This window comes from Pan paniscus, chromosome 12, assembly GCF_029289425.2.
Source record: "Pan paniscus chromosome 12, NHGRI_mPanPan1-v2.0_pri, whole genome shotgun sequence".
Lineage (NCBI taxonomy): Eukaryota > Metazoa > Chordata > Mammalia > Primates > Hominidae > Pan > Pan paniscus.
In genome coordinates, this window is record NC_073261.2 from 111,787,547 (window position 1) to 111,811,274 (window position 23,728).

Genomic DNA, 23,728 nt, shown 5'->3' on the forward strand with positions numbered 1-23,728 from the left:
CATGGAAAAATTAACTTTGTGTAACATAAATGGACTATATACAGGTTCTTGTGACAAGAGATGACAGATTGACCTTGAATTAAGACTAATTCTTAAGTCTTTCAGAATGGACTTTATTTTTTCATTTTAGAATGTTGCTTTTATGATCATTTCAGACACAGAAAATATGTCTTCCCTTGGGCTTCATGTAACTGGTGAGTAGTGTCATTTATATGAGCTGATAACAGTGTAATATATTGTGCTATTAAAAACGATATGTTCCAGCTAACCTGCATGTTGTGCACATGTGCCCTAAAACTTAAAGTATAATAAAAAAAGCAAAAAAAGATATGTTCTTAAATATGTATAATGAGAAAAATAATATTCAGCATCTTACATGCATTATTAACAACTTCTAAATACATCTTCTAGATCAATTACAGTGTGTATTGTACCCTTGCCATTGAAATTTACCTTCCCATTTAAGTTATTATGTTTGAGACCAAGAAATGATGGGTCCCCAAGGAATATTGTGACCCAGATTTAGTTTCCATATGTTCAGTGCTTTCCTGGGGTTTTCATATCCGTTCCATTGCTGACTACTAATATGTGTATTTATAGTCATATAAAATTAAAGTTTTCCATTATTGAGATTTCAGGAACATATGAAAAGAAGGAGAATGCTTGATTGGGATTTAGGCAACCTGAGTTCTAGTCTGGGCTTTGCTGTTGACTTGCTGGGTGCCTTAGACAAGCCCTTTCTGAGCTTCGTTTTCCTCACGTGAAATAAGGACTTTGGAATAGACAGCCTGTTTTCCCCCTAGAGCATGGTGAAAGTCAGGCCACATATCTCTCAGGCTGAAGGAAAGGCAGCTACAAGGAACTGGACTGAGTATGGCTGATGCCACATGGTGCTGTGAATGGACAATCCAAACTTTTGAAACTTTAACATATGCAAGTGCCATTTTCCTATTTAAGTGAGGGACAGTGGTCAGATTACATCTCTCTGGCTGAGACATACATAGTAGGAATGGATCATTTCATTTTTGATCATCCTGGAGCAGGAAATGAAATGGTTCTTAGAAGTAGGGAGGGAAGATTTCCTTATCTACCTGTGGAGAAAGAGTTAGGCCTAAACTGACAGATGTGGAGATGCTGAGAAAGTGTGTTGAGTAAAGGGATAATTGGCTCCTGACAAGAAGTTAGGTGAGAGTTGAGCCTAATTCTGAGGCTCTGTTTTTGTTTCGGGACCTAAGAGTGACCACTTCTAAAAGCTGCTAAATTATCTTCTTTGTTTATTTAGATCCTTGATCTTCAGTGATATCTTCTTAAGAAAATGGGGGTCTAAGTTCTGCTGGAGGAAATTAAGGAGAATGATCCCTCCCTCTGTTCCAGGTGAGGGTACCAGAGAGGCCAGTGATGTTAGTAGACATTATTGGCTGCCGAGGAAGAAGCAGTGAGACTCACCCAGGGGCCAGAATGGAAGGTCAAGAGGAACTTGTCCTAGTGTCTACGAGAGTCAACCTTCTGGGAAACTCTTAGACATTAAGATGAGGGGCAGGTGTATATCTAGGGTAGGCTAGATATGTAAGACCAGCTTATACCCACGCTGAAAATGTTAGCTTTGATCTAGGAAATGGGAGGCCATTGATGTCTTTTGAACCTGTGGTGATATGTCTGTCCTATTTGTGTTTCATGGAAGAAACCTTGGAGGAAATGTGGGGAGGTACTTAGGGATGAGAGATAGAAAGTAGCTTCATGCCACTCTTTGCATACTATATCAGGCTTATTCAATGCCAGAAACCCAACTGGGGGCTTCAGATGTCTGGAGTAATTAATCTGCGTATCTCAATCTCTTATCTTGGACTGTAAGTGGTTTAAAGCCTCTATTCCCTCTTAGCCCCTCTGTAGAGCAGAGATCAGTTATATCATAACTTTAGGTTTTCAGTTAACAGGTTGGTAACCATGACTATTTGAAGTCTTCTGAAAAGACAAAAAGGCAAAATGCAGTTAAATGTATGTCTGTGTGTGTGTGCATGTGAGCATGCCTGCAAGTCTGCACACCCCAGTGTGTGTATATTGATTGGATTTTGCAACATAAAATCCCAAGTGCGTGATGAAGAAAACACCAGCGCAAGAGTCAGCATGCCTGTGCTCTTGGTCTAGCCCTGTGTTAATTAGCTGTTTATTTCTGGGTAGATCACAGTTTATTTGGTCTCCATGTCCTTGTCTGTCAAATGAAGCTGGGAAGGGAACTAGAGCCCCAAGAACCTTATATCTAGTAAGATATAACTTTGTAAAAATAAGTAATCATTTCCAGCATTCCTTAGAACTGGTGCACTCTTTATAGATATTGTGAACCATTTAAATTCTGAGGCATGCTGTATGTTTTTATTCAAGAAAAAATGAGTAGGAGAAAAAGAGGGAAGAATATATTAAATTTGACCTTGCCAGTTTCATTTTTAAAAGTGTTTTCAAAATGGCATGAACAAGCAAAAAATGATCTAAGCAAACAGCAGATAGACCTTTTACCATGGAAACCATGAGACTGTAGACACTGTGCTGCGGAAATGAGTGAAACTGACAGTATGAACATGTAGCACACTGTGGGAAAATCTCTGCCTTGCAGAGGATTAGAAAAATACAGTCTTCTGGTGCCTGCTCATCAATAAAGAATGAACATCTAAATTCAGAAGTATGAGGATATTACATTCACTTATATTAAAACAAGACCAATTTTGATAAATGCCAGAGGAGAGATTTTCAATAGCAGCACTATTGACATTTTGGACTAAATAATTTTTTGTTGTGGGGGGCTGCTGTGTGCCTTGTAGCATGTTTAGCAACATCCCTGGCCAAGCACTAGGTGCCAGTAACATCACATGCCCCTCTCCTCTCAGTTGAAGAAATAAAACACATCTCCAGACTGTTGAATATCTCCTGGGGTATGAAATTGCCACTATTTGAGAATTGCTGTGCTGGAGTGAAGATTTTTTAAAAGAATAAGTAAGCATAGGCTTTAGAGACAGACAGACTTGGGTTTGATTCTTGGCTCTGCTGTTTACCTGCTGTTTGACTTCAGGCAACATACCTGTCCTTGGTAAGCCTTAGTTTCTTCATCTGTAAAATGGAGATAATGCTGACAACCTCACAATGTAGCATAAACGGGATAATAAATGTAAAGCACTTGGAATATAGGTACACATATCATGAAAATTTGTTTGCATTTATATATGGTTGAGAGAAACAAGATTATGACACAAAAATGTTCATTGCATCTTTAATTACAGAATAAAGAAAGAGCAGAGATAGTATTTACTGAGTAGCCACTGGGTATCAGATGCTGCTGGCCCTTTTAAATACATCACCTCCTTTAATCTCTCAATGCCCATTCAATGTATGACCAGTTTTAAGACATGATAACTGAGGTTAGAAAAATAAAGTATTCCATCCAGTGCAATATAGTAAGGTCAGGTTTGCTCAGTTTCAAAACCCATAATTTCATTTTCCCCAAAGATGAGATTGGCAGCCAGGGATACCTGAATTGAAATTATTATGTTTGAAGCAGGGGAGAATTAACATGAATCTGAAAGGCAATGACTTTGCCAGCAAGAAATCTTGCTGGGATATAATAATTGTAGCAAAGTGAGTTTATTTCCAGACACTGAATTACAGGGACCGTTACAACTGGCTGGAGAGGTATGTGACTCAGTTTTCAGAATAGAGAGTGTGTTTTCTAGCATGTGAGCACAGCTAGTGCCATGCATTTAATTTAATCTAATATTTAATTAAAATTCAGTTAACGAGATTCTTCTTTGTCAGCTGTCTTCTGCAAAATCTGTGCCTGAAAGAAATCTTCCTCCCAGTTCTCCCTGGCCCCAATCTTTCATGCTGGTAGAAGGGAAAACTGATTCATGGGTCAGAGAATTGGGTTGTATTGCTTTTGAAATATTGGTGCATGGTAGGAACAGTTTCCAATTATGGTGGACTGAGTACACAATCCCCACACTGTTCTATTTAAATAACTGCTGAATCGCTAGGGCTGCTTTCCTGTTTCTAGCTCCCTGAACAAGTAAATAATGGAAAGAGAGAAAAAAAATCAGCATTTGTAATAAATAACCATACAACCTGGTGACGGGACCTCATTCTCTAGTCATATTTCCTCCCACACGCTATTTTTTTTCTTAATAGCAACTCTGAAAATAAAAGTGGCCTTTATATATAAAACTTGGAATCCAAACTTAACTTCTGGCTATACATTTAGGAATGTTTGCAGCAGCATATTGCATGGAGAATAAGACCATCTTTACAGTCAGACAGACTTAAGGTTGAATTCCAGCTCTATTGTTATCAGGGAACATAATCTCTGTGAACTTCTGGAAAATGGGTGGGGCACCCTATAACTTGTGGGATGAGAATTGGTATAATGTATGTAAAGTTCCTGGCATAGGGCCTGATGTACAGCAGGCAATTAGTAAAGGGACAAATAATGTTCCATCGTTCATATAAATTTCTTTGTTTGACATAAACATGTAATAGATTATCATTTAATTTTTGTGATAAAAGGTACAGAACTGATAAAACACAAGTTCAGTTGATGTTATCAAGCAAAGCAGGCTTGCTGCCCAATGAACTAGCAGCCAATACTGTGACATGGAGTTTGTGAGAGAAGAAAAGCTTTATATTAAAAATTGACTTACAAGGAGACAGGAGTGTCAACCTCAAATCTGTCTCCCGGTGCTAGCTTTAAGGCTGTAATTTTATTAGAAAAGGTTTAGGGGGTGGTTACTGGGATTAGCAGGTGACTGGTGGAAGGAAAGGGGAGGTCTGAAATGTCTTTTGGCATATACAGTTATCTCTTCATGTTAACTCATGGGTCACATGTGTAAATTCATCACATGTGGAATTTACATTTTTTTCCTCTTTCTATTATGTAGATTATTTTTCCTTCTCTTGCAGTGACATCAACAAACTGTTCTGCACAAACTTCAGTCAGCCATCTTGGTTCTATCGGATTGCCCCCAGCTCTTTTATCTCATAAGCAGATGGAGTTTCAGTGTTACAGCAAGTTGTCTTTTCTTATCTGCCATCCTGCAAACTCAGTAATTTCTGTTAGCCATTAGTTTCTTTAACTCTTTGAAGCCAAGGTGAATCAATAGCAGATATATATATATATATATATATATATATATATGTTTTAATTTGTTTGTTTTTGAAACAGAGTCTCGCTCTGTCACCTATGCTGGAGTGCAGTGGCACAATCTTGGCTCGCTGCAGCCTCTGCCTCCCGGGTTCAAGCAATTCTCCTGCCTCAGCCTCCAGAGTGGCTGGGATTACAGGTACCGGCTACCATGCCAGGCTAATTTTTGAATTGTTTTTAGTAGAGATGGGGTTTCACCACGTTGGCCAGGCTGGTCTTGAGCTTCTGACCTCGGGTGATTCACCCAAACTTGGCCTCCCAAAGTGCTGGGATTACAGGCGTGAGTCACTGCACCCGGCCACATATGAGTTTTAAAAAGCAGGAGAATTATTTGTGGACCAGAGGCTGATATTCTTTTAGGAATGACACTGAGTTTGTGAGCTGTTTTATAACATGTGGGTGATGAGGCTTGTTGGTACCTATATAATCCAACACTTGATTACCTGGGGGAGATACAGGAGGGGTGTGTGTGTGTGTGTGTGTGCGTGTGTGTGTGTGTGTGTGTGTATGTGTGAGAGAGGGAGAGGGAGGGAGGGAGGGAGAGAGAGAGAAAAAAAAAAAGAACATGAACATGGAAGGATGGCCTTGCTGTCCACCTGCCCCTGGAGTCACCAAGATAGCAATAAGAGGAAAAGGCTTTTTTGATGACTCCTCCTCTGACTGATAGGCCCAGGAAGGCAGAGGCAGTTATATTCCACAGGCAATAGGTTGTAACAAAAGGACCCCAGAAGCCCAGTAGACAAATGGATTTAAAAAGAGTGCATAGTCCAGGCCCAGCTGATGCTTGAATCCCAGGTACAGGATGCCTGGGCATCTCAGCAGTTTGAGCTGGCTACTTGTCAAAGTCATTGGCTGTAAACATAGAAGAGACTTCTCTAGGTGGAGCTCAGCCTTGTCTGCCTGTTACTGGTTCCTAGGTTCTAGTTTTAGCCTCTGAGGGCACAATAAGTCAGTCCGTTTTCCCTTTCATGTGAGGCCTTCTAGATCTTAAAGGCATCTGTCATTTCCTTGGGATATCAGCACCTCCAGTTCTCCTTGATGGCTTGTAGGGACAGCACTGGAAGTGAACTTTTACTTGGAAATATAGTCAAAAGTTAGGAAGCTGTAGCTTTGGGTGACATTGGGTGTTGCAAGAAATCGGGGATCTCTGTATTCTGATATTCACTTTTGCACAAGGAGTGTGTTCAGCTTGCAGAAAGTGCCTGGACTATGCAGCTGCGTAGCCTTGCACCCATCACTTCACCTATGTGTCACTTCCTGTAAAATGGGTATAGTATTTTTAAAATTTGTGAGGTTCAAATAAAAAGAGGTGTGTGGAAATACTTTGTAAATTGTGAACCATTGTACACATTATAGTGTATATAATGACAATGGCTGAAAATGTTTCATAGTTTGTTTGTCATTGTTTTTAATCAGTCTCAGAGAAATTTCATGGAAGCGTTGTTAGTTTGAGGAGTGAGTCTCCTGAAACTTTGGCCCTGGCTAAGATATTTGTATAAGATGTCATTCTGCGTACTTGTCAGAAACCTGCGGCTACCCAACCAGACCCGCACAGATAGATGGCTTTATCAACGCCCTTGCCAAGTGTGGCGTGAAATCAACTAAGCTGGAATTTAGGTTGATCTCCTTCCTTAATGATGAAACAAACAGATTTGCCATTTGAAACAGAAAAGGGTGTTTCTGTCATTGGCATTGGTCCATTTTGCTAAATATTGTTGCTAATGTGACAGCTTTTATCTTGACCTGGAGGTTAGCTAAAGCCAAGTGCCAGTTCTGTTACCATTTTAGTCCCCAAGGGACTCCCTGACTGCCGAGGATAGAATATCCTGCACCATCTCACACTCAAGCACACTCAGACCTTATGTTGGGGGGCCAGGGTTCAGAGGGACACACTCCAGAAGTTCCAATATCTGTGAGGGAATCAGTCATATAAACAATCACAGTAATCAAGTCAGTGCTAAAAGGCAGTTTACGCAATTCTGTATTAGTCCATTCTCACACTGCTATGAAGAAATACCCGAGATTGGGTAATTTATAAGGAAAAGAGGTCTAATTGACTCACTGTTCTGCATGGTTATGGAGGCCTCAGGAAACTTACAATCATGGCAGAAGGCACCTTTTCACAGGGTGGCAGCGGAGACAATGAGTGCAAGCAGAGGAAATGCCAGACGCTTATAAAGCCATCAGATCTCATGAGACACACTCATTATCACGAGAACAACATAGGGGAAACAGCCCCCATAATTCAATCACCCCCACCTGGTCCCACCCTTGACATGTGGGGATTATAGGGATTACAATTCAAGGTGAGATTTGGGTGGGGACACAGAGCCAAGTTACGGAAAAAGAGTGACAACGTTCATTGCCAGCCCAGGCAGAGTTTTCTCTCCCTCCTCTGGACCCCACGAAGATAACCTGTATATGTTTCCATGGTGGTATTTACCATGTGGCATTTGATGGGCTGACCACATTCTCCTGTCTGGCATCAGACTTGGCACTCTCAAAAGCTGAGATGGGTGATTAATTTCTATATTCCTATTGACAAGCATGGTTTCTGACATAGCAGATAGTCAACAAATGTGTAGTGGCACTGAATGGTGAACGGATGAATGAAGTGACAATTTAGCTTGAGAAAATATTTCTTGAAGAAATTACTTGAAGCTATTTATTGAAAAAATGGGATTTCTGTGAGTGATAAAGGACAGTGATGACATTGCAGGGGTGAGAACTTTGAACAAAGGCTGGGAAGTGAGAGAGCTTGGCTTCTGTGGGGAAATATGGCAGCCTAGGAAGGCTAAAATAGGGTTAGTATGAAGGCGGCATGAGGGCTAAAAGATTTTAAAAGGATTTTGCCATATTATTAGGTTTTGGCTTTATTTTTTAAGCAGTGGAAAACTAGTGAAAAGTTTTAAGGATAAAAGCACACTTTGGGAGATTGCTATAGAGAAGCAGTTGGGTTAGGAGGGAGCTTGGCTTTGGTGGGGGGGGCAACTAGGAGGTTAATGCTATGATCCAGGTAAGAGGCAGTGAGCACCCAGACTACAGAGCAGGCAGCAGAGTGGGAGAAGGGGTGGACACAGCACTGAATTTGTCATCATTAGCATTTGTTGAGGGCCTGTCATGTGACATGGGCCATCATTCAAAACGCATTATCATCATACAAACCTTGGAAAGTATGCAGTATATGATGTCCATGTTTAAGATGAGTTCACGGAGACTCAGAGAGATTAGATAAATTTCTAAAGTTCACAAAGGAAATAAATGGCTAAGCTGTGATCTGAATCCAGGTCTGCCTGGCTCTGAAGGTCATGGCATCGCATGGTCACTGACAAGGCATCTGAGCTATATTCATTGGGAGTTCACTGCCCTCTCTAACTCCAAAGTTGGAGAACATGGTGCTAAGTCACTGGGTGATTCTAGGAAGGCTGCACCCAAACTGCATACCCTTCTGAACCCTGCCTCCCCCGAACACACACATCCTCCCTAACTCCCACATACACACCCTCATACTCCACTGCAACAGTGACATGCACAGGATCTTTCTCTGAAAGTTCCTCTCTTCTTCAGTCTCATCTTTATGCAATGCAGTATATTTTAGTCAGACATTGACTACACAGAGGGTGTTAAAAATCATCTAGTTGTGCACTTGTACACAAGAAAATAAGGTCTGGAGTGGAGAGTGCGCTGTCAGAGCCCCTTGCTGAGAGCCAGGGCAGGGTGAACCACAATCCAGGTCTCCTGACTTGTTGAATTCCAATTGCCTTAACATACCAAACAATTCTGGAGAATGTACAGTTTCACTTAAAAGCTGCTACAAAAGAGACTTTAACATATGGCAGGTATTTTTAATTGTAGAAATTAAGAGTGCTATCCTTAGATGGGGAAACTCACTTTGGGAAAGTGATTTCTATGTTGACAAAATATCTAACTCCACCCATCTGTTACTACATTTATTTACAAAAGCACTCATGCCTGGGTTTCCCTAGATTCTCTTCTTCAGAGTCATGCAGGGTGTCAGATCAATCCTGTTCCAGTGGGTCCCAGACCACATGTGCAGAAAAAACAACCTATTGAATGAATAATCCTTGAGCATCTCTCTATGGGGGCTTCTGTTCAAGGACCATGGAGGCTGCATAATTCACCTGCTGCCCTCCAGGACCATGGTGTGTGCACTGAGCACTACAGGCCAGACACTGCAGTGAAGGACATTCTCATATTTGTTATCTAATTTAACTCTCGAAGTGACCCTGTGAGATAGAGATTAGTTCCTCTATTTGCAGATGGGCACATGGCATTCAGAGAAGCTAAGAGATATGCCCAAAGTCAATAATCTAGCATCTGGCACTTTTTAACAGTTTGAAACAGGGTGAACAGAAGGTCAAAACCATTAAGATGGAACAGAAAGTGTAAGAAAGAGTAGGCAGGGGGTAAATTCAACTTCTTGGAAATAGGAAATAGGATATCAGGATGCTTCTTAATGCTGCTGCTTCTTACAAAGTCACTAAGAACATTGTTTCTATTACAATGCAATCTCTGATAAAGTTTGCAAGAGAGGAGGTGGCCCTCTGTGTGGCAGAGGGGACATGAGGAGGAGAAGGCAGGCCACCTCTCTGGGGGCATTGCCTCAATGAAGTTGACATCACCTGGGTTCTGGTACCTAGGCTTCTGGGGCCAGAACCTATACTTTCTTCGTATATCCACAGATAGCTAACACTTGGGGCCAAATATTCACTCATGTACTGAAAGACTGGTATACAAAGGAGATGCCAAATTTTAAACAGATAATCAGAGATGTCCTTTTCCAGGTAAGAAGGTGGCTGTCCCTTTAATCCATAATACCCCTTCATCTCAATATTAAGGTAATGTGAGAGCTACACTTGGCAAAAAGAGAGTAATTGATAAGCTTGGAATTAATGCAAAAGAAAGTAAACTGTGCAGGTTAGGGGCTGGAAAGTTATGGACTACAGGCTAAATCTGACCAGCCATCTGTCTTTGTAAATAAAGTTTTATTGAAACATAGCCATTGTCATTTATTTACATATGTCTGACTGCTTTCATGTTACAGCAGCAGAGGTGAGTAGTTGAAGAGAGATCGTATGGCTTTCCAAGCCTAAAATACTTACTATTGTCCTTTACAGAAAGAAATTGCCAAACCCTGATATACTCTATATTAAGCTTGATGCACCAGCCACATTTCTTGTTTCTGTGTCCCATAATTCCATTTTTTCAGGTCTCCCAGTTCTGTCCCACTTCGTCTCATTCCCAGTATTTAACTTAAGAACCTAAAAGAGTTGCAAATGACTAAATCCCAAATAAAAGAAACGAGCAGAAAAGGAGGGTATAATCAGCCTCGATGGCATGCCCAAGGCTGATGTGGTTTTATCGTATCTGGGATTGTAGAATCTGAATCCAAAAAGTTTGTTTTCCATCTCTGGACCCTTGTTGTGTTCAGTGTGTCACTTTTATTCTCACCTACTGTAATGAGGTCACTTCTCATTGGGAGAAATGTCTGCTGCCTGCTGTAGGTCTTAATAGGTAAAGGAGTTTCTTTCCCCCAGCTCAAGGCTGAAAAGTCTTGCAGAAGCCTTCTGACTGGTTCAGCTTTAGTCAGGTGCCCATTCCTGGCATGGCTCACTGTGGTCCAGGATGGAAGATAGTGAGGCAGCTCAGTGGGCCCAGTTTGGCTTCTGTGGATGTGGTCTGAGTGCAGAAAGGACACAGCAGAGCCTCCAGGCTGGGTGGCTACACCACACTGTCACTCACTCACAGCCGCTTTCCTCCATTGCTAGTGCAACCTCCTGACTTCAAACCTGCAGCGTATCTCTTCAGACCTGCTGCAAATAGCCTCCCAATCTCACCCAATTCTAGTCATCCTAAGTGCGCTGCTAAGAATATTCCTAAAAAGCAATTTGATGATACCCCTTAAATTTAAGCTTAAAAGGCTTAACTTTTGTCCATCCCCACCCCTTCCTCCGTGCCTGGTGTCCAGTAGGAAAACCTCATGACCAACATCAGATTATCTTTCTAAATCCATCTCTTATCACTTCCTGCCAAGCACCCTTCACTCCAGACACAGAGATCTGATCAATGCTCTTTATTCCTTATACTGTGTTCATGACACACTTACTGTTTTCCTTTCCCAGAATTTTCTGTTCCTAGATTCTTTCTTAAACCCTTGGAATGCTCCGATTGAACTGACGTCCGTCTGCTGGCTTCCCATGGCTCTCTGAGTGCCCCTCTCATTGTACTTATCACACTGCACCACAGTGGTCTGTTAGCTGCTTGCTTTATTTTCTGTGAGCTCCAGGAAAACACCTCCATGCCTCATTTATCTCTGCAGACTCAGACACAGCACCAAGCCTGCTGCAACTATTATTTGCTGGGCGAAGCATTTTGACACCCACCTCCCTGCAAGGAATGGTCCTCTAGTTTCTCCCCCCACCAGAGTAATGGCAGTTTTCCCTTCTCAGTTTGTTTTTTGTGTTCACCATTCATTTAAAATGGAATATTCTTTCTTTGGATGTGCCAACATCATTGAGTAAGATCTGGTCCAGGAGCAGCTACGTTGGATCTGGTATCTTCTATATCTCCTAGTTCTTGGAGCCACACATCTCTCATCTTCGTTCTCAAGTACTATACAGATTTCCAACTTGTCTATTATGGTTTTGCTTGAGAAAATTTTAAAAGCTCAATAGTTTAATATGCACACACACATATATATGTTAAGGGGGCATGTGTGTGCCTGTATACATTGTATAATGTGCAGATTCAGTAATCCTCAAAAATATCTCAGGTCCAAATTAGACATTTTCAGGATAATTTTTTGCAGGAGAGTACAAGGCCTAACAAATGAAGTTAGAACCTGGGAACCCCAGCTGCTGAGCTGTGCCTTCTTATTGCTTAGACTTTATAAGTTCCAAGATTGGAAGAGAGCAAGATTTGTAATTGGAGGTCCAGGATTTGAGTCTTGGCTCTCTCTTTTTTGAGTAATCACAGGCAAATTTTACTTATCCTCTTTATTTCTGCACTTATATAATAATAGTCACCTTTTACTGGTTGGTGACTAAAATGAAAAGATAATGTATAGGAGAGTGATTTATAAATTAAGAAATGCAATACAAATAGCAATCATTACAAAACAGAAGTTTAAGAATTCAGCCACAATAGTTACTATGTGACTTCCATGGGAAAAATATTTAAACACTCTCCACCACAGTGTTATATTCCCCCAATAAAGTGTGATGTGGAGCATCATAGGTAGCTCAATTACCGGTGAGATGACAGCTTCAGCGGGGCTGAACAACTGCTGATGGAGAACTCTGGCAGGTTTGCTATCGAAACCAAACAGGAGCTAACAGATGTGGCTGACACTTCCTGGGCCCCATCACTGGGAAGGTGCAGCTGTGCTCTGCCTTTACTTCGGGTAGTTTGGGTTTGAAAGTGGCTGCGCCTTTGTGAAAATCCTATGACTGAAGCTTTATTGTCTTTCCTTTTCCTAGGGACGGCCATTTTCCTTGACAACTCCATGCTGAGGCACAGTAACAAAGATGTTCTGCTGCCCATTAGAGGCACCCAGCGAATGGCAGGGGTGGAGACACAGGTTTCAGACGTGCATGCACACCTGAGAGGAGTGAGCTGACAGACCCTGATAACGGAGGCAGCAATTGTCAATGAAGAGATGGCACTAATCGTTATTTGGTTTTGTCAGCAACACTGGGATATTTGCTGAACCGCTCAGGAGATTTTCTTTCCCCCCAGCTTAGAAGAAACCAATTTGAGCACTGTTTGGAAGAAGACGACAGCAGAGAGATGGCAGGTGAGAAAGTAAAAACTCACCAGATGTTTCTGGATCTCAACATTTACTCAACTGCGTTGATCATCTCACTATTTATAACTCAGGTGTTTATTTCAGCTTTATGCAGCACTTCCAAATCTACCCTGCACAGGGTAATACAGAGCTAACCATTTTGCAGAGTATTCTGGGAAAGTGTTTATTCTGTTCCTTACAAGTTTTAGGTTTTTCAAGTGACTGTTATTTCACATTGTGAGTTCTACCAAGCACTAGGCAGTAGACCAAACACACACATATGCTTTGTGCCCATAAATATTAAAAATGCATTAGCCAGTCTAAGTTTTTCTTTTGTATTTTCCAAGACTTGTCAATTGCAAATGAATAGATCTTATTTGTAGAGAAAGAACAGATTTAAAATGACAAAATCAGAACCTTTCCCAGAATCTTGGGGAGGACTGGCACTTTAAAGAAGAAAGAAAAAAGAATGACAACAAAATTTCGAGTGAATTGTCTTGGATGTCTGTCAGATTTGGAGATGCACTGCTCTCTCGGAGCCCATGCATCCCAGATGGAGTGGTTTCTGTAGAAAAACAATCATAGTTACATTCAGGGGAGCTTACTTGGCAAGAAAATCATGATTGAACTGATGCTATTGTGACATCATGTAGGAGTTTATAATTGCAGTTTGTTATGAAACAGTTGGACTGAATCCTAAGGATGGATATTTTAGTGTTCCATGGAGAAAGTGGAGATAAAGGCATTGGCAAGGACAGATGTGACATTAGAATAAGAGTGGCCGTGGTGAGGCCTCACCGCTTGGTATTTACTTTGCTGAAACCACAGAAGTCTCAGATCTAGCCCTTCTAGTCCCACAGGTCAAGAAACTCAAACTTACCAATGTTCCAGAGTTGATCATATTTGGGAAGGTCAATTCCTACTGAGTAAATTTACTTATGTAAACCAGGAACAATGTTGTGCATTTACCAAGAAAAAGAAAACTGTCAGTCAGGCCTACTCTTCTTTTTGGTCTAAACAATACACTCCCTGTAGACAAAGTACACAGGAAGTCAAGGTTGCTAGTAAACTTGGAATCGGGTAAAGACTGGTAGTTTCATAAATTGAGTAAATTGAGTATGGCTTCATGCATCAGCCTTAGTCACCATGCCCACTGTCAAGATGATAAATGCTTTTAAGGGTCCAACAGGCCACCTTTGGCCCACAGGACCCTTGGATGTCTACTTTAAAGTCTCCCTCACTAGCTCTTCCTTTCCTGACCTTCCACTGTTTATGTTCTTCCCAGTACAATCCCAGGATCTTTATTCAATTGTGATAATACAGCCAATTACATTAAAACTGGGGCCAAGCCAATGATTTGGTCTTGCTTCAAAATATTTATTTATTTATTTATTTTTTGAGACAGAATCTCACTCTGTCACCCAGGCTGGAGCACAGTGGCATGATCTCAGCCTCCTGAGTAGCTGGGACTATTGGCATGTGCCACCATGCCCAGCTAATTTTTATATATATGTTAGAGACAGGGTTTCACCATGTTGGCCAGGCAGGTCTCGAACTCCTGGCCAAGTGATCTACCTGCCTTGACCTCCCAAAGTGCTGGGATTATAGGCGTGAGACACTGAGTCCAGCTAGAATGATATTCTTTAAATAGTTGCTCACCACTTCTTGAGAGGAGAAATTGAGCTCTGCATGGGCGTGAGGTGGGTTAGGGAGGCAATAAAAGTAGAAGCCAACAGCTGTGCTCAGCCTCTGTTGTTCCAGGGGGTTCCTCTCTGGTCCAACCTTGCCTATCCCTCTTGGCTAAATAATACACAGCAGGGAAATGGATCTATCTTCCTAAGAAGGGAGTTCAGAGAGCATCTATTATTACTTGAGCCTTGCTTAACTAGTATTCCCTATAACCACATACTCCTCCATAAAATAGAATATTATAGATTAATTTCATCTTATAATATACACGTGCACACTTTTTTTTTTTATTCAGAGATGTTTCAGAACACTGTTTGAATTGATGCTGTCGGCAGCTGCCTGCTGACTTTCTTCTTTGTCCAGCTAAATTCAGAGAAAATTATTTGCCTGGCCTGGGAACTCTTTGCTCTATTCATAATCTAAAGTAAATGGACTCTGTATCTCTAAAGCTTTACCATTCATTTTATTTTGTTTTTAATTGACACATAATAATTGTACATATTTATGGGATATAGTGTGATGTTGTGATACATGTATACATTGCGGAAAAATCAAATTAGGGTACCTATCATGTCTATCACCTAATACATTTATCATTTCTTTGTGGTAAGAACATTCAAAATCCTCACTTCTAGCTATTTTGAAATATGCAATATCCATAGTCACCCAACAGTGCAATAGAACACCAGAATTTATTCCTCCCATCTAACTCTACCTAGGGCCCATTGATCAATCTTTGCTTATCCCTCCAGTTCCCTACACTTTCCAGCCTCTCGTAACCACTATTCTATTCTCTACTTCTATGTGATTAACTTCTTTAGATTCAGTGTATGCATGAGATCATGCAGTGTTCGTTTTTCTTGGCTGGCTTATTCCACTTAACAATATTCTTCAGAGATCGTGCCACTGCACTCCAGCCCAGGCGACAGTGAGAAACTCTGTCACAACAACAACAACAACAACAACAACAACAGCAAAACAGTGTCCTCCAGGATCATCTATGCTATGACAAATAACATGATTCCAGTATTTTTTATGGACAAATGGTATTCCTTTGTGCATATATATCACATTTTCTTTATCCGTTCATCTGTTGATGGACACTTAGGTTGATTGCATATCTTGGCTATTTTGAATAGTGCTGCAATAATTATGAGACTATAGATATCTCTTTGACATACTGATTGTATTTTCTTCTTTCTTTCTGCTTTTTTTTTTTTTTTTTTTTTTTGAGACACAGTCTCACTCTCCAGGCTGGAGTGCAGTGGCACGATCTCGGCTCACTACAAGCTCAATCTCCCAGGTTCACGCCATTCTCCTGTCTCAGCCTCCTGAGTAGCTGGGACTATAGGTGCCCACCACCACGCCCGGCTATTTTATTTTTTATTTTTAGTAGACACAGGGTTTCACCATGTTAGCCAGGATGGCCTCAATCTCCTGACCTCGTGATTCGCCTGCCTCGGCCTCCCAAAGTGCTGGGATTACAGGCGTGAGCCACCGTGCCTGGCCACTGATTGTATTTTCTTTGGTTATATATACCTAGTAGTAGGATTGCTGGGTCATAGTTTTTTGAGAAACCTCCCTATTATTTTTCATAACAGTTGTTCTAATTTACATTACCACCAACATACTATATACACAATTTACCATACACAAAAAAATCAACTCAAAATGGATTAGGTACTTAAGTGTAAGACTCAGAGATTTAAAACTAATAGAAAAAAAGCATAGAATAAATGTTTATGACATTGGTCTGGACAAGAAATTTTTGGACAAGTCTCCAAAAGCACAGGCAATAAAAGCAAAAATAGACAAGTGGGATTACATCAAACTAAAAAGCTTCTGCACAGGAAAGGAAACAATCAACAGAGAGAAAAGACAATCTACAGAATGGGAGAAAATATTTGCAAACTACTCATCTGACAAGGGGTTAATATCTGGAATATATAAAGAACTCAGATAATTCAATAGCAAAACAAACCATCTGATTTAAAATGGGGAAAATATCTGAATAAAGGTTTTTAAAGGAAGACATACAGATGGCCAACATGTATATGGAAAAAAATTATCAACATTACTAATTATCAGGAAAATGCAAATCAAAACCACAATGAGACATTATCTTACCCCAGTTAGAATGGCGATTATAAAAAATGCTGGCATGGATATGGAGAAGGGAGAACTCTTACTCATTTTATTTTTAAAAATCGTTGCATCGCTCTATTACCTATTCATCATATATTAATTGATCATCTTCTAAGTCATGCATTGCATGAGTTGGTAAGTATATAAAGACAAATAAAACACAATCATTTCCTCTAAGACCCATGTCTACAGGGAGAGACAGGCACATAAACAAATCATTATAGCTCAATGTGGTGAGTGCAGCAGTTAAGAAATGTATAGGGAGCTTGGGAATACAGAGGAAGGCAACCAACCCCAGACCCAGGGTGAAGACTTCAGAAAAGCTTCCTTGAAGAGGGGCTGCTTGAGAATTAATGGACTGAAGATGAATAGGCGAGGGTATAATAGGCATAGTAGACATCTGATCTCATCCATTCTGAGTTGATCCCATGGTTTAATTCCAAAGGCCACATGAGCTCTATGAACTCTCTTGTTCCCTTTTCCACACCGGGGGTTTATCTCACCCTTGCCCAAGTACTTCCTGCATGAGAGAGTGAAAACAACACTCAGGAACAGAATCCCTGGACCTAATAATCACTGGTAAATGTCCAACACTTCATTGTTTGTTAAGCAACAATTCGTTATGAAGCATGCTCATTATTTCATTTGATTTCCAGAATAAGTCTTAAGGTAGTCATCCTCAACTGGAGCAATTTTACTCACAGGCAACGTGTAGAGACATTTTGGATTGTGATGCTGAGGGGCTGGAGGTTGTTCCTGGCATCTCTTGAGCAGGGAGAGGCTGCTAAACATCCCACAGTGCACACGACGTCCCCCCACAACAAATTATCATCCAGCCCCAAATGTCAATAGCACTGTGGTTGAGAAACCCTGTGTTGAGGTTATCTTCATATTTAAAAATAAATAACTAAAACTGAGTTTCTAGGTCTAGCTCTGTCTAATTATGTGATCTTTGGCAAATCATTTAATCATGAGCTCTAATTACCCTCTCCATAAAGTCAATATTTATTTTTAAATGAAATGATCTCTAAAGTCTTTTTCAAATCTAAGAGTCTGTGAGAGCAGAGGGTTTCATATGTTATAGATTTAAACTGAGAAATCAGTGAACAAAATTTTCCTGCTGCAGGTTACTGTTGCAATATATTTATTCTCAATGAGTACTTTATTTGTATAATTAATACAGAAGTCACTAGGCTAGATCTTGGAGGTGCCTTGAATATATATGGCTGGGGTCCTGCTGTCTGCCCCCAGCTGCCTCTCTCCTGTCCAGCAGCAGAAGCTGTGAGTTCTAAGTTATCCTAACTCAGCACCATCTGGAAATTTGAGTAGAAGGACAGAGTAATTTACATGCTCACAAGGTGATTTCAAGAACTTGTTGAAATTATGGAAGATTATCTGTGGCCCTAAGCCCCTTCTCTCCCAGCTCCATCTCCTATCACCTGCACACCCTGCTCTCAGGAACAGGTGATGACTGTGACATGATATTTTGGGAAAGAGGTGTGAGAGTAGCCTCTCTGAAGGGTGGACCAGTTGCTAAAGCACAGTGAACATAATAACCTCAATTTATTGAACTCTTCTTATGACAACCTTCTATATGACCACCCTGGAGGATGAGCATTATTTTTCCTACTTGACAGGTGAGGAAACTGAGGCTTTGGAGAGATTAAGTAATTCACTTTTTGTTCAAGGGAATAACAAAAATTTGACAAATGATATGAATGTTACATTAGAAACTATTAACTTTGTGATCCTGATGAGATAGGGGCCAGTATTTTGAGTAGGCCTTATAAGACAACTCACCCATATCTATGTCAGGAATAGTAAGGCAGTGTAGCATGATGGAAAAAAAACATGGTGTTTAAAGGCCTAAATTTCCTCATTTACAAAATTGTGATAATAACTCTTGCCTCACAGTGAGGTTGAATTTAGTAATATATGATGAATGCAAATTACAGTGCCTGGAATACAGTAGGTGCTCAATAAATAATGGTAGATATCATTATTACTATTTGTTCACTGGTACACTTGTGATCTCTAATATGTTTAAAACTGTAAAGAGGCAAGTAAATTAGAAGAATATGGAATTAGGCACAAGAGGTTGCTCAGAATCAGCATATTTTATATGGGGACCAGATGAATTCCATTTAAACCCTTAGCATGGATTATTGATTCTGCAACACAAAGGGTTTGTTCCATGAAAGTGGTGTGGGAAATTCTCATTCAACTGTATTTGTAAATTGAGTCATTTCTTACCAGATCATCTGCCAATTTACTCAACTCTTTTTTTTTTTCCCAATATAAGGTCCTTCTTGAAAGAAATGTCTCATATTTAGATTTGGTAAGAATAAATCCAGTTCTTTCTCTATACTAGTACTATGTAAGGCACTGTCATTCATTATTTGGGTTCCCTTGGAGATAATGCCGGTGGAACTACACAGTTGAGGACTCTTATTGAGTCCCAGCAGTTTAATGTCCTGTCTGAGAAAGAACCTGACATCAGTCTTTCTGTCTTCTTGTTGCCACAGGAAAAGTAAGAGCGGTGGAGAGAGAGGATACAGGCCTGGGAAACTTTCCTAGTCACTTAGAAGTGTGGTCTTCCAGTCAACACAAGGAGTTAAAGAAAGCTACAGCCACTGCAGTGAGTACTTTTCAGTTACCAAGGCAAGGCATTTTTTTTTTTCCACCACATGGCAGAATCAAAGTGGGTAGAATTACTTTGTGCATATATTCCAGTCATGTGTTTTCATTTTTCCCAAGAAAAGCTGTACTGGATTGAGTCATGTCCCACATAATTTAGGTTCACCCAGAATCTCAGAATGTGACTTTATTTGGAAATAGTGTCTTTGCCGATGTAATTTACGATGACATCAAACTAGAATAGGGCAGGCTCTGAATCCACTATCAGACTAAGAGAAGACACAGGGAACAGAGAAGACACACAGGTAGAACCCCACATGAAGGTGGAGGCCAACATCAGAGTGATGTGTCAACAAGCCAAGGAACAGGAAGGATGGCCCATGGCCACCAGAAGCTGGAGAGAACCATGAAACAGATTCTCCCCAAGAGGTCCAAGAAGGCAGCAGCCCTGCCCACACCACGATTTCAGACTTCTGGCCTCCAGAACTGTGAAAAATACATTTCTGTTGGCCACTCAGTTTGTGATAATTTGGTATGGAAGCCCTGGGAGATGAATACAGAAGACTTGTTTATAAAATTTCAGTAAAGAACCTATTGAGGTGTTTTTGAACAAGAAATGATTGAATCTACATGGACCCAATTTGTCATCCAGAATTCACCATCATTGTCCCCCAGCATGGAGCGAGTACCCTTTTCTTTAACCTGCTAGGACCTCTTCAGTACAAAACAATATCACAGAAAACTTTGAATAAATATTAAGTCCTGGATGGCATGGCCAGTTAGTTACTAGCAAGTTAACACGACATGCTGTCTCAACTTAAAATTCTCTTCTGGTTGTTATTTGGCTTTTGTTTTGTTTTTCAGTTGACCTTTGTTCTAAATTGAACTTGAGCAAAAATAACTGAATTTGATATGACAATAAGATATTGGTTTAGTTTTCTATTACAAGGAGAATCCAATTCATGGTGTGAAAAGTGTCAGTGGTCTTGCTGAATGTGTTCTAATTGATGAATAATGTTTTAAAGGAGTGGAGATGTTTTAAAGGAGACACTTTATGTTTAAATCTTAGCCAGCCTAAAAACAGTGAAGAAAATGACAAAGCCATTCAGTGCATATCAGAAACACTGTCCTGCTGCTGGGTTTCAAATCTTTTTTCCTTTTGATTCTATAAAAGACAAAAAAAAAAAAAGAAAAGGAAAGGCATTTAAAAGTCAACACTTAGGACAAATGGAAACCATGTGCAACCATCAAGTGCTTAAAAGGGTGGTCTATTAGGAAGTTGATAACCAGGGAGAGCATGGTAGTTTTGGAGCTGGCATTGGCAAAGGGATGAAAAGTCTAGGGTTCACACCATTCAACCCATAGCACTGCCTTTAGACTTTCCTGTGAAGCTAGGTGAACTCTGAGGAAAGATAAGGAATAAAGGAAGAGATGAGGTGAGTAATGTGCTATTAAAATCACCCTGGTTCTTATCTGGGGAGTGAATATGAAACAAAGATGAGAAGGATTTAGAAAAGACTCCAGACTTTTTCACTTTTTTTCCAGCCATAGTACATCTGAACTTGACAGTCTTGCCTCTTGGTGTTTCATCAATGGAAAGTGTAAGCACCTATAAAGCATCTTTATACTTATTATTTCACTTTGCCCTCACACACACTCATACATACATACAAAGAACTGTAGGGAAGTATCTATAACCTTATTTTACCCAAGACTCAAAGAGCTTAAAACATTTTTCTAAGCTATGCAGCTAGTAAATAAATGAACTGGGATTCAACTACTAATCTAATTCCAAATTCCAACTATTTCTAATGTATTATGTTGTCCTGTTGAAGAATCACTGGAAAGCTACTTCCTTCAACTGTTCTGAAAGTCTGATCAATCTGAATAGAAACTATGCGCTGGTCATGAATGATAATATAGCACTAGAAGATAAGCTAGGTGGGGAAACTATATATTCACTAAAATATATCAATTTTATAATCTTTTATGTTTTGAATGTCAACAAACACACATTTTAATTCCCAAGGAAGTCTCCCTCTTTTTCCAAACTTCTTTTCTAAACAAATCATTTAATAAATACAGAATAATTTCCAATGACTATTTCACTGAGAATGAGGGAGATAACCATATTAGTCTAGATTTCCTAAGAACTGGAGAAGGCATATTTCTCTATGTAATCCAACTCAAGATGGAATCAATGGTGTCAAAATCTTATAATGTCAAGCCAATGTCCAACATGTATCATTGAATTTCTCTCTGGTAATTTAATTAGTTTAAATAAATATCACTAATTAATATCTTTGGAAGATGAGCTCCAACCTACTCCTCTGAGTTGACCAAGTGCTTTATTAATATCAGATTAATGCTATTATGTGGCAGGTACTCTATGCATTATTGCCTGTGATTCTGACAAAACTTCATAAAATGAGGTTGACTTCAGATTTTTTTTAAAAAAAATTAAAAATACTTTAGATAAGAAATTATGAGCTTAGCAAAATTCAGAAACTTGTCCAAGATCCCGTGGCTAGTCCTAAGACTTAAATTCTCATCTATCTGATTCAAAGATCATATTTTCCTGTCTCTTTTTGTGTGAAGAATTTTTTAATGATATCTAGGACATTGGAATTTTTATGTGATGAAAACTTTAGATTCTGTTGTAGTATTCCGAAAAAATCTTCTTTTTCTGGTGGTTTTTAGCTGGCAATTTACTTGATTGGGCTCAAACTGTCTTTCTGTTGGCATTCCATTGGTAGCTCCAACCTTAGTTCAGTTCATTTGTCCTTAGCTTGAGAGCCTGAAGTTTTCCCTGTGTATGCAAAACTTGGAGTTCAGCCAGAGGTTTGGAGCAGAGTATATGCATAGAAGTTAGAGCTCTGCCTCTCATTTTTCTGGAAGTTTCTCTTCACTTTACAGGGGCTATGGTTTATGTAAATTCTGTTGTCTGAGTCTCTCTAGTCTAGAAAAAATGCAGGTTTTCTGTATAGAGTGAACTGGTTGAGGTCTTCTCTCAGGTTAAAACTATAGGACTAATAAATTCACCTTATTGTATTCTTCCAAGTTGTCAACCCCTCTCTAAAATATACCTCCTTTTGATTGTTTTCCAGTGTCTTTTCTTAATCCTACAGTGTGTTTTATGCTTTTTATGAAGTTTATACTTGTTATTCCCTGGAAGATTGTTTGATAGGACTTTATTCAGCTTTATTAGAAAGGAAGTTTAGACATATTTTTTATATTATATATCATTTTATAAATATATGATGAGGCAAATGAAAGTAAGGAAATTGGTTAAATCATTTCAAAAATTCTATGAATTCACCGTTAAATTTTAAAAATCAATTTCTGACTAATATTTCTGGATACCTGTGTTTTTTTCATGCAATATCATCTTCTATGTCATGGAAAGTATTGACGGTACTTTTTTTTAAAAGTATTCCATTATTGTCCCCAAGATTTTCTTCCAAGTTAGTAATAATTGCTGTATATGTTTTAATGCTGACACATTTTTCATTTTTGTTTTTAATTTTATAGAAGCTTTATCCACCTGTCAGGAGAAGGCATTCACATACAACCTTTATTCATATTTCTTCCTCAAATTCCCATTAATGGTTTATTGGTTGAAATATTTAAGAGATGTTGTTATTCAATAAAGCATAGGAATAAGTAGCAAGCTTACACATGTGCAGGCAATGACAACTGTGTCACAGTCATCACGTAGTCAACAGCGACTATGAGATGATGGAAATTTTAAGGACCATTCCATAGTCAAATATATTAAAATGTGAAAAGTGTATGTCTTATAATTAATTAAATATAGTATCTTAGAACCAAAAAAGTTGGCATTCTAACTCTGTGAACTTTGTATCTTTGAATTTTCTCCATTCTTTTCTATTTCTGCTTCTAAACTAGTCAATTCTTACTTGAGTTCATTTATTGTAGTGCCTTTAAAAATGTTGTCAACAGTGGCTAACACCCACTCACTCTGACTCAACTATTTCTGGCAGTTACAGCATACATTAATTCTGCTCATATGCCTTTGGCCATAACTCCATCATACGGCCAATCTCAGTTGTAATGGAGAAATATTGTGTAGTGGTGTGCTCACGGGGTAGAGGAAGTGAGTGAAGCAACTGGCCCATAGTGGCTGAAGTTTGCTCATGGTACTACAGCAAGTAAATATCAGAGCTGGTATAAGGTAGTGGTTGAGACAATAAACTTTGGAATTAGACAGATTGTTTCAGTCTTGGCTCTGCCTTTCATATCTATCTGAT

The 23,728-nt window shown here is 39.6% G+C and overlaps 1 long non-coding RNA gene across 1 annotated transcript in view; it reads left to right on the plus strand.

Moving 5' to 3' along the window:
- Positions 1-23,728, plus strand: part of LOC117979080 (uncharacterized) — a 1,348,572-nt gene that overhangs the window by 329,389 nt on the left and 995,455 nt on the right. Inside the window, exons 7-8 of the long non-coding RNA XR_004669720.3 lie at positions 12,679-12,995; positions 19,346-19,458. This is a non-coding gene — a long non-coding RNA (uncharacterized LOC117979080). The remainder of the gene's footprint in view (positions 1-12,678; positions 12,996-19,345; positions 19,459-23,728) is intronic.